The sequence below is a fragment of the Argentina silus genome (assembly GCF_951799395.1).
Source record: "Argentina silus genome assembly, chromosome: 19".
In the NCBI taxonomy this organism is placed as follows: Eukaryota; Metazoa; Chordata; class Actinopteri; order Argentiniformes; family Argentinidae; genus Argentina; species Argentina silus.
The window spans coordinates 15,796,148-15,813,399 of NC_139673.1; positions in this window are offsets into that span (position 1 = coordinate 15,796,148).

Consider the following 17,252-nt stretch of genomic DNA (forward strand, 5'->3'; position numbering starts at 1 on the left):
AAAAGAGTCTCCTTTCAAACGGGGAGAAAGTTTAGCTGTCAAATGTAAGGATATCCTGTGAGACACTATTATGGTCCTAAGAGGCCACCGTAGCTAGGTACTGTAAAGTCACGAAATGTTTAATAAAGTTAGTTGAATACTTACCAGCTAATGTGTCAGTCGCATAACATAACATGGTACCAGGAGTAAAAGTATTAAAAGTTAATGTCTGTGTGAGAAAGACGGGATGGATGTCATAAAACCACCAGAACCATTGAAGCTCACAGGAAATGTGGATTATGCGTGGAAACAGTTTAAACAGGCGTTTCAACTTTATTTGACTGCAACTGGCGCCAACGACAAGACCGGTGAGAGGAAAGTAGCATTGTTACTTACGATAGCAGGGACACAAGCGATAGAAATATACAACACGTTTGAGTTTACAGAGGATGGAGATAAAAACAAACTGAACAAAGTTCTGGAACAGTTTGATGCATACTGTAGTCCGAAAAAGAATGAAGTATACGAGAGACATGTCTTTCGTTGCCGTGTACAGCAGCAAGATGAATCGTTTGACTCGTATGTGACTGATCTAAGGCTGAAAGTGCAATCCTGTAACTATGGCGACATGCAGTCCTCCATACTACGCGATCAGATAGTCTTTGGAATACGCAATAAAAAGGTGCGGGAACGCCTGCTACGGGAAGACAGTCTGAAATTAGAAGATGCACTCAGAATTTGCAGAGCTAGCGAACAGACTGAGATGCAGATAAAGATTTTTGAGAAGCCATCCGTTACTACTGAAGCACCAGTGGGTGTAGACAGGGTGGTCAGAGCTAGCGCACCTCGCTCAGAGGGGGAACGTTCTAGTGCACGTGAAACAGGATCAGACTACGTCATGAACTGTAGGCGCTGCGGTGGGAAACATCGCTTCAGGCAATGCTCCGCATATGGGAAAGTTTGCTCGAAGTGCAGGGGTAAAAATCATTTCGCAAAAGTGTGCCTATCTGCTAGAGAAAAGAAACAAATTAATATGATGGAAGAGAGCGAGCAAGGCTATGATGTGGATGACATATTCTTTACTGACACTGTCACTGTGATGAATGAGGCCTCTTCGACACTGGAAGTTAGTGTGAACACAATAAATGCAGACAGGTGGATTGTGCCACTTAGAGTAAATGGAACAGAGATTCACATGAAACTTGACACAGGAGCTATGGCAAATCTTATTACATTGAAAGACTTCAAAGCTCTGCGCCACAAGCCAGTCATAGAAAACAAAAAAGTGGGATTGAGAGCTTACAATGGACAAATGATTGAAACACAGGGCATCTGCAGGTTAGGGCAAGTCCAGAACAAGCACATTAAGAGACATCTACAGTTTGTGATAGTACCAAAAGGGAAGGATTCCCTACTGGGAGATCAAGCTTGTGAGGAAATGGGACTTGTTAAGCGTGTTCTAAACATTGCCAAGACAGAGAGAAAAGTACAGTCACCGCAAACGAAAACATCCTCAGAGAACAATATCAAATTCCCAAGAGAAGAGATCCTGAGTGAGATGGCTGGGGCACAATGGTTCACAAAGCTTGACGCGTCACATGGATTTTGGCAGCTGCAAATTGACAGTGCAAGTGCAGACCTATGCACCTTCAACACGCCCTTTGGGCGCTACAGCTATCAGAGACTCCCCTTTGGTATCTCCTCAGCACCAGAAATTGTTCACTGTGCAATGGAGAATGTGTTTGAAGGACTGGAGGGGGTCAGGGTTTATATTGATGATGTCATCATATGGGCGGAGACCCAAGAACAGCTCAACAGCAGAGTGCACAGAGCACTTCAGAGAGTCCACAAGTACGGGCTCAGATTGAACAAGGAGAAATGCCAGTTCAGCACACAAGACGTCACGTTTCTTGGGGATCGACTGACACCGGCAGGAGTACAGCCGGACATGAACAAAATCAAAGCAGTGACTGACATGCCCCAGCCAACAGACAAGAAGGCGGTACAAAGAGCATTAGGGATGGTGAACTACATGGGAAGATTCGTGCCCAATCTTGCCACAAAGACTGTTGCTCTCCGCCAGCTCCTGCAGTCAAACACAGAGTGGTCCTGGCACCATACACATGACAAAGAGTGGAAAGAAATCAAAGACATTTTAAGCACAGAGCCAGTGTTGGCCTTCTTTGATCCGAGTAAGAAGACGCGAATCTCCACGGACGCCTCAAAAGATGGACTGGGGGCCGTCTTGCTGCAGTATCATGATGGTGCTTGGAAACCAGTGGCTTATGCTGCACGATCCATGACAGAAACAGAACAAAGATATGCGCAGATAGAAAAAGAGTGTCTGGGGATCGTCTTTGGCTGTGACAAGTTCCACTCTTATGTCTTTGGCTTGCCACACATTGAACTTGAGACTGACCACAAGCCACTCATAACAATCAGCAAAAAGCACTTGAATGAGATGACACCACGCATCCAGCGTATGATGATGCGTCTACAGAAGTATACCTATGAACTGTCATACAAGCCGGGGAAATACCTGGTAGTGGCTGATGCTCTGTCAAGGGCCAGACCAGCACAAGGACTGAACACAGATGGCACAGAGGAATCCATAAGAGGCCACGTGGATGCTGTGGTGGAGGCTCTACCTGTGAGCTCTACCCTGAAAGAGAAGATAGTGATGGAGACAGCAGTGGACTGCCAGCTCCAGAAAGTGATATGGCACATGCGAAATGAGTGGCCAAAGCAAGCGTGCCCGCAGTACTACTCATTCCAGGATGTGTTGGCGGTGGCTGATGGCCTGTTGCTGAAAGGTGACCAAATAGTCATTCCAACGAAGCTGCGGAAGGAGGTCCTCCGAATACTGCATAAAGGGCACTTGGGCATAGAGAAAACAAGGAGACTAGCCAGACAGACTGTTTACTGGCCAGGCATGAATCGTGACATAGCAGAGATGATAAATGACTGTGCCACTTGCCTTACTTACCATCACAGGCAGCAAAGAGAACCGCTGCTCACAGACATGAGGGCGGAGCACCCCTGGGAAAAAATTGGGACAGACCTGTTCCACTTCAGGGGGAGAGAGTATCTACTGATGATCGACTCCTACTCCAACTATCCTGAGATGGCTCTGCTCACGAGCACAACAGCAACGGGAGTAGTTAAGCATATGAAGTCCAGCTTTGCACGACATGGCATTCCAGGAACTGTTGTCTCGGACAATGGGCCTCAGTATGCCAGTCAGGAGTTCAAGCAGTTTGCCAGAGAGTATGGATTTGAACACGTCACAGTAAGCCCACACTTCCCACAGGCTAATGGCAAGGCTGAAAAGGGTGTTCAAATAGTGAAAAGTCTTCTGACAAAGGCAACAGAGAATGGTGAGGATCTTTATTTGGCTCTGCTGGCTTATAGAGCAGCACCTCTGGCGTGCGGGAAATCTCCGGCTGAACTGCTCATGGGCAGACGACTACAGACACTGATCCCAACAGTGAAGAAACAAGCCTCCACACCTGTACTGGAGGCCATGAAAAAACTAAAGGAAAAACAAAAGAGATACTTTGATCGCACAGCAAAAGCGATGCAACCTCTGCAGGCGGGCGACAGAGTCAGAGTTTTCAACACAGAAAGACAGGACTGGCAGCGCGCTGGAACAGTACTGGATGAAGTGGCTCCGAGGTCCTACGCAGTCCAGACGGACACCGGGGCTGTGGTCAGGCGAAACAGGTTGCAGCTACTTAAAACACAGGTCGGCAATGCAGTTCCTTCAATAGAGGAACACAGGGACAAATGTGCACAGCATGGGACAGAAACAGACGATCAGCCAGGGGTTTTAGAGGAGAATGCACCTGTCATGACGGAGCCGGAGGCAGCTCCAGAGAGACGGTCAGAACGCATTAGAAAAGCCCCTGACAGACTTGATTTATAGCAGACGCTCATTTTTACACAGTTGAACTATAATAAGTTTATTTGAAAAAGAAAAAGGAAATGATCAGTTAAAAGTGATAACATCAGGTAATGTGTAGCCTCATTGTTGAGTTAAAAGTGTTAACATCAGGTAATGTGTTGAGCCTTAGTATCTGGTCATGAGTTCTGTTTAATACCAGGTAATGTGTTTCTTTATTGTTGAGTCATGTTCTAATGCTCAGGTTAGGCTAAAGTAATCGTGACACAGTCTGTCTTTTATGAGGCGGTGGTAAAGACCGTCCTCCTACGGTGTGCTAAGTGCTGGCAACCTCTGGCACCAAATTATCATTTATTTATTTTTATGTTAAAGAGTGCACAGTGAATCTGTTTTTGTTTACTGAAGAAGGGAGATGTAAGGATATCCTGTGAGACACTATTATGGTCCTAAGAGGCCACCGTAGCTAGGTACTGTAAAGTCACGAAATGTTTAATAAAGTTAGTTGAATACTTACCAGCTAATGTGTCAGTCGCATAACATAACATCAAAAATCTTAAAAGGGGGGCAAGGGGAACAGAGAGGAGTGAGGGGAGGGATGGAGAAAAGCGTTCAGCCTGCCTCTTGGCACCTTATGCCAGTGGAGTGAGGTAATGGTTTACATTTGCACATCAGAGGCACTAGCCTATCTGAAATCTGGGTGGGGAAAATAATCCGGATAAATTAATTTCACTGTGATTTATTTATGTTGTCCCGTCTCTATAACACCAAGTAGCTCTGCTAATGTCTTGGTAATTCATTAGAGTGGGCCTATGCAACTCAATTTCAGATGCAACACTTGTATTCACCCTGAAGGCACTGTCTCAACTGTATGAGGGACACACGACTGTAATCTCTAGACTGTGTCATTCCTCTCAAACTGAGGGTGAATGGTGGCTACCATTTTCCTGCTCTCTCCATTTCTTTGTGCTGTCACGGTTGAGCTACCATAATGGCTCTTAAAGCCATGACAAAAGCTGGGAGGACATTTACATATTGTGGCGCCCGCCCCGTGCCTAAGCCCATGCGCGAGTGTGGGAAGGTGGTAAATGGAGTGTATATATCGCCTCGCTTTGTCTCTGCTGTTTCTGCTGTCCCTCTCTTGCCCCGTGTTGTCTTTGGCAGGACCATGTATGGAGTTCCTGCGCCCCAAGGGGCCACAGCTGCCACCCGTGGAGATAATCACCGTATGCCCATACATGGAGTTCCTGCTCGTCAAGGCACAGCTGAAGGGCATCAGCAGGAGCAGCAGAGACCGTACAAAAGGAGCCAACGGAGCACCCAGTGGAGAGGAGTTGCTACGGCGAACTAGGAGCAGTTGATGAGAGAGAGAATAAGCCAAGTCACCATTGTCCAGTGTATGACCCCTGACCATAGGAGAGCCCCCTTTGAAGCCCGACCCCGAGAACGTCCGAGAGCCCGCTACGTTGCCAACCATCGCCTGTCTGACTACCCCGCTGCCGCCCCGACCTGGAACGTAAGAGGACCACCCACCGTGTACCGAACCCCCCTGCTATCTTCACGACACGACGCCTTCTCACCCCCACCCTCTCTCTATCATTTCCCTCTCCCCGCTAACCGAATAAATATCTTTGATTATAATTCTGGTGTGGACCTCTCTGCTTACATTGTGTTTGGGTCCGTGACGCGCCCGCACACCCCGGCGGCCGTCACAATATATACTCACCTACCCACCGTCTCGGTGTACATCTGTCTTCATGTCTCAGTGATTAATGTATTTCCGCCCAGTTTCTGCTCACCCGGCGGCCGTCACATTTGGTGGAGAATGCGGGCGTAGCGACCCGGGACCCAAACGCAATGAACCGCAGAGACACCAGGGGGCCAAGCACCGGGAAACCAGTCCAGACCCCGCCATGGCCACTGGTACGGATTTCCAGGCGCTGATAGCGCAGCTCGTGGACCTCAATGTCAAGCAGCAAGCCCGCCATCGTCGCCGGCCTGCTGGCCAAGGGCCAGCACAAGTCCGCCACTCCGGCCCAATTCCTGGTCAAACAAACGGGGGACGACGACGTGGAGGCGTACCTCCAGATGTTCGAGAGGACAGCACAGAGGGAAGGCTGGGCCCCCGATCAATGGACAGGCCTGGTGGCGCCATTTCTGTCAGGCATGGCCCAAAGTTGCTATCAGGACCTCTGCGCGGACGGGCTTGTGCCATACCCAACCTTGAAGACGGAGATCGTCAAGCGGCTCGGCCACACCCTTTTGACCCGGGCCCAACAGCTCCACGAGTGGACCTTCGACCCGGCCGCTGTCCCCCGGGCCCAGATGCACGAACTGACTCGGGTGGCCAACAAGTGGTTGGTATCTGACCCCCCTTCCCTGGGGCCGGTGGAGAGGGTGGTCATGGACCGATACATGAGGGCACTGCCCCACGAGGCCCGGAGGTATGCGTGCCAGAACAACCCCCAGAGCGCCGAGCAGCTGGTATCCCTGGTGGAAGGCTACCAGGCCGCCCAGGGCGTGATGAGGGTGGCCCGGACCCCGAAAAGAATCCCGCCCCTGTTACCGACAAGTTTCCCGGAGGCGACGGCCGACCGGAGACGCTGTTTCTCCTGTGGTGAGGTGGGTCATCTGTCCTGGGCCTGCCCCCACGCCCAGGAGGCGTCCATGCACTCGGCGAGCTACCCCGGACGGCCCTGCGGGCTCCTGACGGCCTGTTGGGCTCAGCCGACGGGAACACCCCCGATCACCCCGGTGCGCATCAACGGGCAGGACGCTACGGCGCTCCTGGACTCGGGTAGCGCGGTGACGCTCGCCCGGCCCCAGTACACCCAACGGCCCTACCTACCCGACACCCTCGCCGTAACCTGTATCCATGGGGAGACCCGGCATTACCCCACTGCCCACGTCCGGCTCCAAACCACCCGGGGCGTCTTCCAGGGGACGGTCGGAGTCGTCCCGGAGCTGCCCGTGGAGGTGCTGATCGGGAGGGACACTCCCCTATTCCAGGAACTGTGGAGCCACATGACCCGAGAAGACCCGGCCCGGGGGGCCCACCGAGGGAAGAGAACCCCACGACCGCCCAAACTGTGCGCCGTGAACGAGGAGGGAGCGGGAGACTCCACGGACCCCATCTCCGAGGGCGCCGGCAGCGCCGCCGCAGAACGGGCCTTCGCGGAGACCCAAGCCGTCGTCACGGACAGCGACTCACCCTCCCCTGACGATGGCGCTGACTTAATGGGGATGTTCCTGGAGGATTCCGACGCCGCCCCACTGCCCGCCCGCCTGAAGGGGAGGTTCAGGACAGCTCAGATGGAGGACCGCAACCTAGCCAGCGTGCTGCAGCAGGTGAGCGTGGTTGATGGGCAGCGGATGGACGGGGTAAGGGACTTGCCAAACCCACATTTTGCCATTAAGAACAGTCTAATGTATCGTATGAACATGACTAACGGGGCCAGACAGGAACAGCTAGTGGTGCCCAAAGCCTATATTCCCTCAGTTCTCCAGATGGCCCACACCCACCTCCTGGGAGCGCACCTGGGGGTAGCGAAAACCCTGGATCGGATTCAGGCACGGTTCTACTGGCCCGGAGTGAAGAAAGCGGTGGAGACTCACTGTCGGCAGTGCCCCGAGTGCCAAATGGTGGCGCCCCGTCCCCATGTACGAAGCCCCTTAATCCCCCTCCCTATTATCTCTGTTCCTTTCATCCGCATTGCGATGGACCTGGTCGGGCCCCTCCCCAAGAGCAGCAGTGGGTACCAGTACATCTTGGTGATAGTGGACTACGCAACCCGGTACCCCGAGGCCATTCCCCTCCGCACCATGGCCACCAAGGGTATCGCCAAGGAGCTGGTGGTAATGTTCACGCGGGTCGGCATCCCCGACGAGATCTTAACTGACCAGGGCACCTCATTTATGTCCAAGATTATGAAGGATGTGTGTCGACTCCTGCGCATAACGCAAATTCGCACGTCAGTATACCACCCCCAAACAGACGGCTTAGTGGAAAGGTTCAATCAGACACTAAAACAGATGGTAAAAAAGGTGATGGAGTTGGATGGGAGGAATTGGGACCAGCTCCTCCCATTCCTGATGTTTTCCATACGGGAGGTGCCCCAGGCTTCCACGGGGTTCTCACCCTTCGAGCTGCTGTACGGGAGACGGCCCCGCGGACTGCTAGACCTGGCTAAGGAGGCCTGGGAGCGCCAGCCATCCCCCCACCGCATGATGGTCGAGCACGTGGAGGAGCTCCGGGAACGGATGGCCACCCTGTGGCCCCTGGTAAGGGAACACATGGAGGCGGCCCAGACCGCACAGGCCCGAACCTACAACAGGGGGACGCAGCCGAGGGAGTTTGTGACGGGAGACAAGGTCCTTGTCCTGGTACCTACCTCCGAGTGCAAGTTCCTGGCAAAGTGGAACGGGCCGTACGAGGTGATGGAGAAGGTAGGACCAGTCAACTACCGGGTAAGACAGCCGGGAAGGCGGCAGCCCACCAAGATTTATCATGTGAATTTATTAAAGAAATGGGTGGCCCCCGCCGCCATGCTGTCTGTGTCCAACCCCCTCTCCACACAGAAACCCAAGTCGGAGGACGTGCCATTCGGGGAGCAGCTGACCGAACGACAACGACACGACCTGACCGAGGTGGTCGCCAGGCACCGCGACGTCTTCTCCTCCACCGCCGGACGCACCACCCTGATCACCCACCCCATCATAACAACCCCAGGGAAAACGGTAAAACTCAGGCCCTACCGTATCCCCGAGGCCCGAAGGACGGCCATAAACCAGGAGGTGCAGGCGATGCTGGAGGCTGGCATCATAGAGCGGTCGCGGAGCGCCTGGAGCAGCCCCATCGTGCTGGTGCCCAAGCCCGACGGGAGCATTCGGTTCTGTAATGACTTTCGCCAGCTCAACGCGATCTCACAGTTTGATGCCTACCCAATGCCACGGGTCGACGAGCTGATCGAGAGGCTGGGCAGGGCCCGGTACATCACCACCCTGGACCTCACTAAAGGGTATTGGCAGGTGCCCCTCGCACCTGAGGCAAGAGAGAAAACGGCGTTCTCCACCCCGGACGGACTATTTCAGTTCGTGCAGCTACCGTTCGGGCTTCACGGGGCGCCGGCCACGTTCCAGAGGCTCATGGATCACGTGCTCCGTCCCCACCGCGAATATGCGGCCGCCTACATCGACGACATCATCATCCACGGAGAGGAGTGGGGGGCCCACCTGAAACAGATGGAGGCTGTGCTGCAAGCCCTACGAGAGGCGGGGCTCACCGCAAACCCAGCCAAGTGTCGGCTCGGCCTCCAAGAAGCAAACTACCTGGGGTTCACGATCGGGAGAGGGTGTGTCAAGCCCCAGGTAGGGAAAGTCGAGGCGATCCGCGGGTGGCCCCGCCCCCAGACAAAGAAACAGGTACGGGTTTTCGTAGGGCTTGCCAGCTATTATCGGCGCTTTGTTCCCCACTTCTCTTCCCTGGCAGGACCCCTCACCGACCTCACCCGCGCGCGCATGCCGGATCGGGTCAAATGGACGCCGGAGGCGGAACAGGCGTTCACAGGGCTGAAGGAGGCACTCTGCACGGACCCAGTGTTGGTGACCCCGGACTTCCAACAACCGTTAGTGGTACAGACGGACGCATCGGAGACCGGGGTGGGTGCCGTCCTTTCCCAGCTAAGAGAAGGCGAGGAACATCCCATCATGTATATCAGCCGTAAATTGTTCCCAAGAGAGAAAAATTACTCAACTATAGAGAAAGAATGCCTGGCCATTAAATGGGCACTGGAGTCCCTCCGGTATTACCTACTGGGGCGGCAGTTCACCCTGGTCACCGATCACGCACCACTGGTCTGGATGGCGAGGAACAAAGACAGCAACGCCCGGGTCACCCGCTGGTTCCTCTCCCTTCAGCCCTACTCCTTCGACGTGGTCCACCGAGCCGGGGCCGCGCATGGGAACGCCGACGCCCTCTCACGGCGGGACGCACTAGGAGGCTGGGCCGCCCCTCCCGTGAGGTCGGAGCTCAGGAGGGGGATATGTGGCGCCCGCCCCGTGCCTAAGCCCATGCGCGAGTGTGGGAAGGTGGTAAATGGAGTGTATATATCGCCTCGCTTTGTCTCTGCTGTTTCTGCTGTCCCTCTCTTGCCCCGTGTTGTCTTTGGCAGGACCATGTATGGAGTTCCTGCGCCCCAAGGGGCCACAGCTGCCACCCGTGGAGATAATCACCGTATGCCCATACATGGAGTTCCTGCTCGTCAAGGCACAGCTGAAGGGCATCAGCAGGAGCAGCAGAGACCGTACAAAAGGAGCCAACGGAGCACCCAGTGGAGAGGAGTTGCTACGGCGAACTAGGAGCAGTTGATGAGAGAGAGAATAAGCCAAGTCTCCATTGTCCAGTGTATGACCCCTGACCATAGGAGAGCCCCCTTTGAAGCCCGACCCCGAGAACGTCCGAGAGCCCGCTACGTTGCCAACCTTCGCCTGTCTGACTACCCCGCTGCCGCCCCGACCTGGAACGTAAGAGGACCACCCACCGTGTACCGAACCCCCCTGCTATCTTCACGACACGACGCCTTCTCACCCCCACCCTCTCTCTATCATTTCCCTCTCCCCGCTAACCGAATAAATATCTTTGATTATAATTCTGGTGTGGACCTCTCTGCTTACACTGTGTTTGGGTCCGTGACGCGCCCGCACACCCCGGCGGCCGTCACAATATCTCCATCCCTCCTCTCTCCCTCCATCACAGGGAGCGATGAGGGGAAGAACACAGAGCAGGAAGAGAGGGGGGCAGGCCATGGGGCAGACAGAGGCTCTTTCATTGGGTGGACCCTCTGCTGTGGCACTACTCAACACTCGGAGGCGAAGGAAATAGCAACACATGCAATTACAAAAAATTACACACCTAAAAATGTGGTTGAGGTGGAACTCTAAAAAGAGGTCCACTTGTCTGGAATTGGGTGTCCAGATTGATCTTAAGTGGGAGTTTTTTCCAGCCTCTCCAAAGTGTAAGGATTCTGTCTGGTCTTGGTGGCAATAATGACTCAATGCAATAATGGTTTTCATTCAAATATGGATAGGGTTAGGGTAACCCGCATTTCCTCAATAGACCCCCCCAGCCCGCGGACAACCCACAGGGTGTGTTTTCCATGTATGACAGGCCCGTGACTGGGGTTGTTTTCAGAAGCTTTTCCTGCCCTACCCACCTACCTGGTCTGTTCCCTGTTTTTCTATCTTTGTATCAAAGCAATACTGAACTGAACGTGAGGGGAATGCAGGAATGGGGAGAATGCTGAATGTGTGAGGTTTTGGGAGGCGTGAATTCACTCCACTTTCACTGTAACTGAATTTAACTGAACTGCCTGGACAGAACTTCAAAGGGGCGATCCTGGCGTCACACAGCGTGGCTCGATGTGTGCACTGTGTCACCAATCCAACGGCCAGATTTAGTGTGTGTGTTTGAAACCATTCCCTATTCCATGCCATGCATTACAATGAGCCCATCCTCCGATTTTTGCCTCCACCAGCCTCCCCTGAACCATAGATGCTGACCTCCCCTGAACCATAGATGCCACTACTGTGGCATTTTCCGCTGTATTCACATGGACACGTCATATGGATATTTATATCATTCTAAATGTAGAATTGAGCTGTTGGGCAACAGCATACCTGGAAAATAGGAGGGAAAATATACACATATGGGCAAGACTGAGTGATGGTTGACTCAGCTGGAAGAATGTGCACATGTCTTAAAACTAGTGCTACACCTTCAAACCCCACCTCAGTATACAAATACCCTGGCAACAAGCTCTCTTTTATGGAACTGAAAAATCACTTACAGTACAACCTGCAATCGATAATGTTTTATATAGACCGACACAAACCATTGTGTCAAACCTGAGGACATTACTCATGTTTTCAAGGAATACAGTGTGACCGACAAGGAAAATTACAGCAGCTACTCCTGTTGATGTATTCACAGTATTTTCCATTACGGTAGCTTTGACTATATTACTGCACCTGGATAAAGAACATCATGTTTCACACCTCGCAAACCTCTCTTACAACTAGTCCGAAACAAGTTGTAAGCGGCAAATCCAATCAACTATGTTTACCCAGTCCCTCCCAGCTCGTGTCTGGTATCTGAGTCCAGTCAGACACAGATCTGTGCTGCAGGTACTAGAGTTGGCGTAACAGAGTTGACACCAGGGGATGCTGGCGGAGGACTGGCTTATTGTAATGCCTGTCATGGAATGAGGAATAGTGTCAAACACTCATTCCATTCTATTCCATTCCAACATGTTTGATACCATTCCTCCTTCCGATCCATGCATTACAATGATCCCGTCCTCCGATTTCTACCTCCACCAGCCTCCCCTGGTTTGACACAGGGTGATTGACGTAGACAACACAGTTTCAGATGAAACCTCGCGGGACCAGTAGACATTTCCCTTCATTCAGAAGTTCTTTTCACTGAAAAGGCCACATTCTTCAGAGGCACCAGGCATCCTGGCTGAGTTGCCTTGTTTTTACTACCTGAATAGGAAACACAGTCAAACATGAGGGAGGACACACAAAGCAACCTTACACACCTCTGGGAGACAGCGGGTGCGGTACCCTCAGACCAGAGTGTCTCTCTCTCTCTCTCTCTCTCTCTCTCTCTTTCTCTCTCTCTCTCTCTCTCTCTCTCTCTCTCAGGCCTACTGTTTACTCTGCTGTCTGGAAAGCAAGGTTGGAAAGGAAACTGACTTGACTGAAATATGGAATTATGCTTATGAGAGAGGAAAAGGGACAGCAACAGAAACACTTTTCACTGTCTAATTACCGCATAGGCACTCCTCAATGGGAAAAGGGCAAATACTGTGTCTATGCACAGTAGCCTATGACCACCCACAGTTCGTTACAGCCTCCGTTACTGTCTGAGTGTCCTAACTCCCTTCTTCACTACTTTACTGACACAGCTAATTGTCAGAGCACCTACAACAGCAGCAGATGGGAAAAATAGGTTTCTTTAACTGCATTAATTGAGGTGTTATGGTTATTATGAGTGCAGCCAAGGCCTCAGAGATACAGCATGGCCCATACAAGACTCCATGTACTACATGTGTTGCTGAATATTGAAGTATTTTGATTATGTTCACACTGGATAGATTGGCGCTTGTACAGTACACTGATGCTGACATTGTTGGCTTATCTTGGTCGATAGCCCAAGCCTCGTACCTGTGGGAAATCAAGGCAGATTACATCTGTTTGGGGCTAAGCACTGTGAAGTGCACTGGAGTGCTCTCTCTCCTTAAGAAAAGCTCTGTTAAACGCCATCAGTGGTACTTTTGTTTTAAGCGTGGAGTGTTTATTTTGTTTCCTGTTGGAGTTGAATAGTGAGCACTGTGTATGCCTGGCTCTGTAGATCCATGGGTAAAGAGCTGAGAGGGACTAGCATTAGCTTCCTCCAAATGGAGCCAATTTACTGTACTTACTGGCCCTTTCACCTCACTTCATTATCTTTTGGCAGTACACACTTAGAAAAGGGGTTCTAACAAGAACTATATAGGGTTCTTCTGCTTGTCCCTGTGGGAGAACCCTTTATGGCTCTAGGTACAGTAGAATCCTTTGTAAGGGGTTCTACCTAGAACCCTCAATGAAGAGATCTGCCTCAAACCCTTTTTGTCTTCTAAGGGTTCCACATAGAACTCTCTATGAGGTTCTACCTACAAGCCCTTTATCTCCTAAGGGTGCTCCATACCTCTATGAAGGGTGCTAACGAGCCTGTATGTTTTTTTATTATTATCAAAGAGTGTATGATACTGTATGTGGCACTCCCTGTTATGATCATATGTAAGTATCAAACAGTACATGGGTCAAGGAATTAATGCACTGTGAACATCAGTACATTACAATGAGCCCGGCCTCTGATTTCTAGTGCACGTCCAAATCTGTCACAGGAACTGTGTCGAGTGAGTCAAAGGAAATGAATACCCCCTCGCTGATTGTAATAGTTGTCTGTGGAAGTGGAAATCAGCTGAAAGCAGCTTGTGCAAGCTTATGTTCTCTGCATCTGAGGTGCATTTTGAACATGGTCGCTGCCTGCTACAGTATCATGTTTGGACTCTCTCTCCTGTAGCAGACGTCAGGGTGAGGGATACAGGGGCTTAATGGGATCAGGGGCAGCAGGAAAGCAAATAATTGTATATGGTGCCACTTTGAGGGAGTTGACTTTGGCCCTCGCTTGTATTTATATGAACATGTTGGGAAGGTGTGCGTGTTTTACAGACACACAAACTTTACGTAATGACCAAGGTACGTGGTAGGTCAATCAGTATGCTATAAGTTGCTAATCAGATGATCAGGGAGGGAACGTTTTTATATGAATGGACTTTTGGATGTCATGACATGGTGAAATTTGAAAATAGAACTGATTCACTGTGTGTGTTCATGCGTGTGTGCGTCTAAGTGTATGTGAATGTGAATGTCTATGTGAACCTGTTCAGAAGGCGTCCGTTGACAGAACACTGTTTCCTTATCCCAGAGCACAGACGGGACTTTCTTCTCTCAGAGCAGAGCTGAAACACAGCTGATAAAGGACCGTGTCCACCTCCAACCAGACCACCACTGGCCCACCTTTACGAGCCCCTTGGAGTCATTAACCACTGCATTGCTCACATACCTGCATGGGTGGTGCTGCATAGCGCACGTGCACCCATCTTTTGAAAGAGGCCTTGTGAGTTTGTTTTATATATGTCCGCTAACATCAAAACACATTAAACAGGGTCAAGCAGTGCATGTTCACTTGAAGTGTGAAGCAGCGTTTAAGCTACATGAGCTCTCTCGTAAAAAGATTTGCACCTGAAGTGATTGGCTGTTTAATTAAAGGTTAACAAGGATATAAATAAACATCATGCTTCAAGGCGTTATACATGATGTGTTCTCATGAACCAATATTGAACACTGCTTCTACATCCCCTAGTCAATCCTTTTGCTCCCTATCCTGGCCTGTCAGGTGATTTTACCGCAGAAAAGCAACAATAGTATCCATTGAAATGAACTCATCATCCATTGCCAACCCTCAGTATTGACCCAGAGAGCTGACTAAGACTGTTGGCTCGACTGGAAGTCTCTCAAAGCCTGTGGCGATGGTCTAACTTCCACAGGGTTGATTTGCTATGATGGATGGGCTCCTATGACCATGGCAGGGCTATTCCAACATCTGAAGGGCCTATGGTGGAAACGTCTCAGACCTCCCCAACACAGGAACCCCAGTGGTCTTGATGACATGAGACCCCTGATGAAGCCTTCCTCTGGGCTCTGGGGCCAGGGGATCAGAACACAGGCCCGTCTGCTCCATCTCTCTGGGCTCTGGGGCCAGGGGATCAGAACACAGGCCCGTCTGCTCCCCCTCTCTGTGTACACAGAAGGGATTAGCAAGGTTCCTACATTAGCAATGTAAATGCCTCTTTGTCTTGAGTAGTATCCATTACATGTTGTCTGTGTTATGATGAGGCCGCACAACTAAAAGGAGGTAATGCCTCGCACACTTAGACATTCTAACCAGAGGTTGAATGGGTATATTGTCAGTTGTGTAAAGTGCGTAACTGTTCCCAAAATAACATTCTTTTTCATGATTTTTCCTCACGGAAATCGGTTCCATTACTGTACATCTGTGTGTGCCAGCTCCTAAATTAGGGTGATGGGAATTCTCTGGCTGGTTGTCCTGTTGGTTCCTCGTAGATGTATGCTTATACTGTACTTCTTAAGTAATCAAAGTCACTTCCACCGCCCCCGCCTGCCCTGGACAAGGTAGGAGAGGTCCTCCTAATCCTAATCTACATGGCTGGCGTCTGCATTAATCAACTGGGCAGTGCAGATGGTATCTTGTGGGAACAAACTCACTCTGAGAGAGATGGTTTATTCTCCGGCCACCCACCCACAGTGGGACATGAGCAGTAGATAGCAGATACAGGACTAATGGCCAGCCAGTGCCTCTCTTTGATATCCAATGGAGGGCACCATCGCTGCCAGTTAGAACACTGATAACCAAACCCATGGATAGGCTCTCTACAGGGAACACAGGAAACCAACCAGTATCCAGGGACCAAAGGCATGAACCAACCAACAACAGGCCTGGGAGGGAAGCATGGAGATGGGAAGTGCATCTATAATGAGGCTCCTTGTCCTGGCCTGACCCATCATGTCACAGAGAGGGTAACACCCCTGGCGAAGGCAAATAGGAACCATATGTGAGCAGTGGGCCGTGGAGATGTGGGTACAGAGGGTCTTTGTGAACAGGGGATGCAACAGTGGAGGCTGGTGGAGGTAGAAATTGGTGTCAAACTTTTTTTTGTTTGATACCATTCCTCATTCCATTCCTTGCTTTACAATGAGCCCGTCCTCCAATTTCTACCTCCACCAGCCTCTACTGGGTTGGAGGTAGTGAGAAGTGAGGATGGGAAAGGTGAGGATTTCCAGGACTTGGGCACCATCTTGAAACCTTTGCTTCTCATTTTCACCATGGAGCCCTTCTGTCTGACTTAATACATGTCTTCACAAAACACACATGGGTCAGTCTCATGTTTTTGATCAACTTACTGTCTGCTGTCTTTACTGTAGCCCTAATCATTAGGAGATTTATTTTACATTTAGGATAAACACTCGCTTGTGATCCAAGAGGCTTTAGTTTATTAAGTCAGAGAAAGAGTGAGTGGATATGTTCATTGCGTACCACCGTGTTTGAGCAAGAGGGTGTGTGCTTTCTCTCTCCCTCTCTCTGCATCTTCGGCCTGGTTAAAGAGGAGCCTTGTTAGTGCAAATTGTTGACCTTGCTGTTTATAAAATGCTCTTTTCATAAGCAGTATAGAGGTCCACTGTGACCCCACATAGCCCACAGTAGCTGCACTCTGCCTGGGCAGCGAGCAGGCCTGTAGCCAGAGGAGGTCTGGCCCTATACACACCCAGATGGGTTAAGTCCCACCGGAGGAGTTGGGAGACATAGTCCATGCTCTCACGTCAGCAGCCAGGAGCACAGAGCAAAGCAGGCCACAGTCAGTTCAGTGTCAAACAAGAGCGGTCTCACAGATCAGATGTGGAGAACTGAAATGCATGTTTGGTGGATTTGGTGGTCTGTTTGTTATTTCTTTCATTGTCTTGTACTGCGATGTAGTCTATGTGTTGTTGTTTTATTGCCAAAAATAAAGAACAAGCAAAGACCCAAATACGGCTTATGCGCAAACCAGGGGAGGCTGGTGGTGGTAGAAATCAGAGGACAGGCTGATTGTAGTGCATGGAATCCAACATCAGTAGTGAATGGTATCCAACATCAAAGACACCATTCCTCATTCCATTCATCACAATTAGCCCGTCCTTCGATTTCTACCTC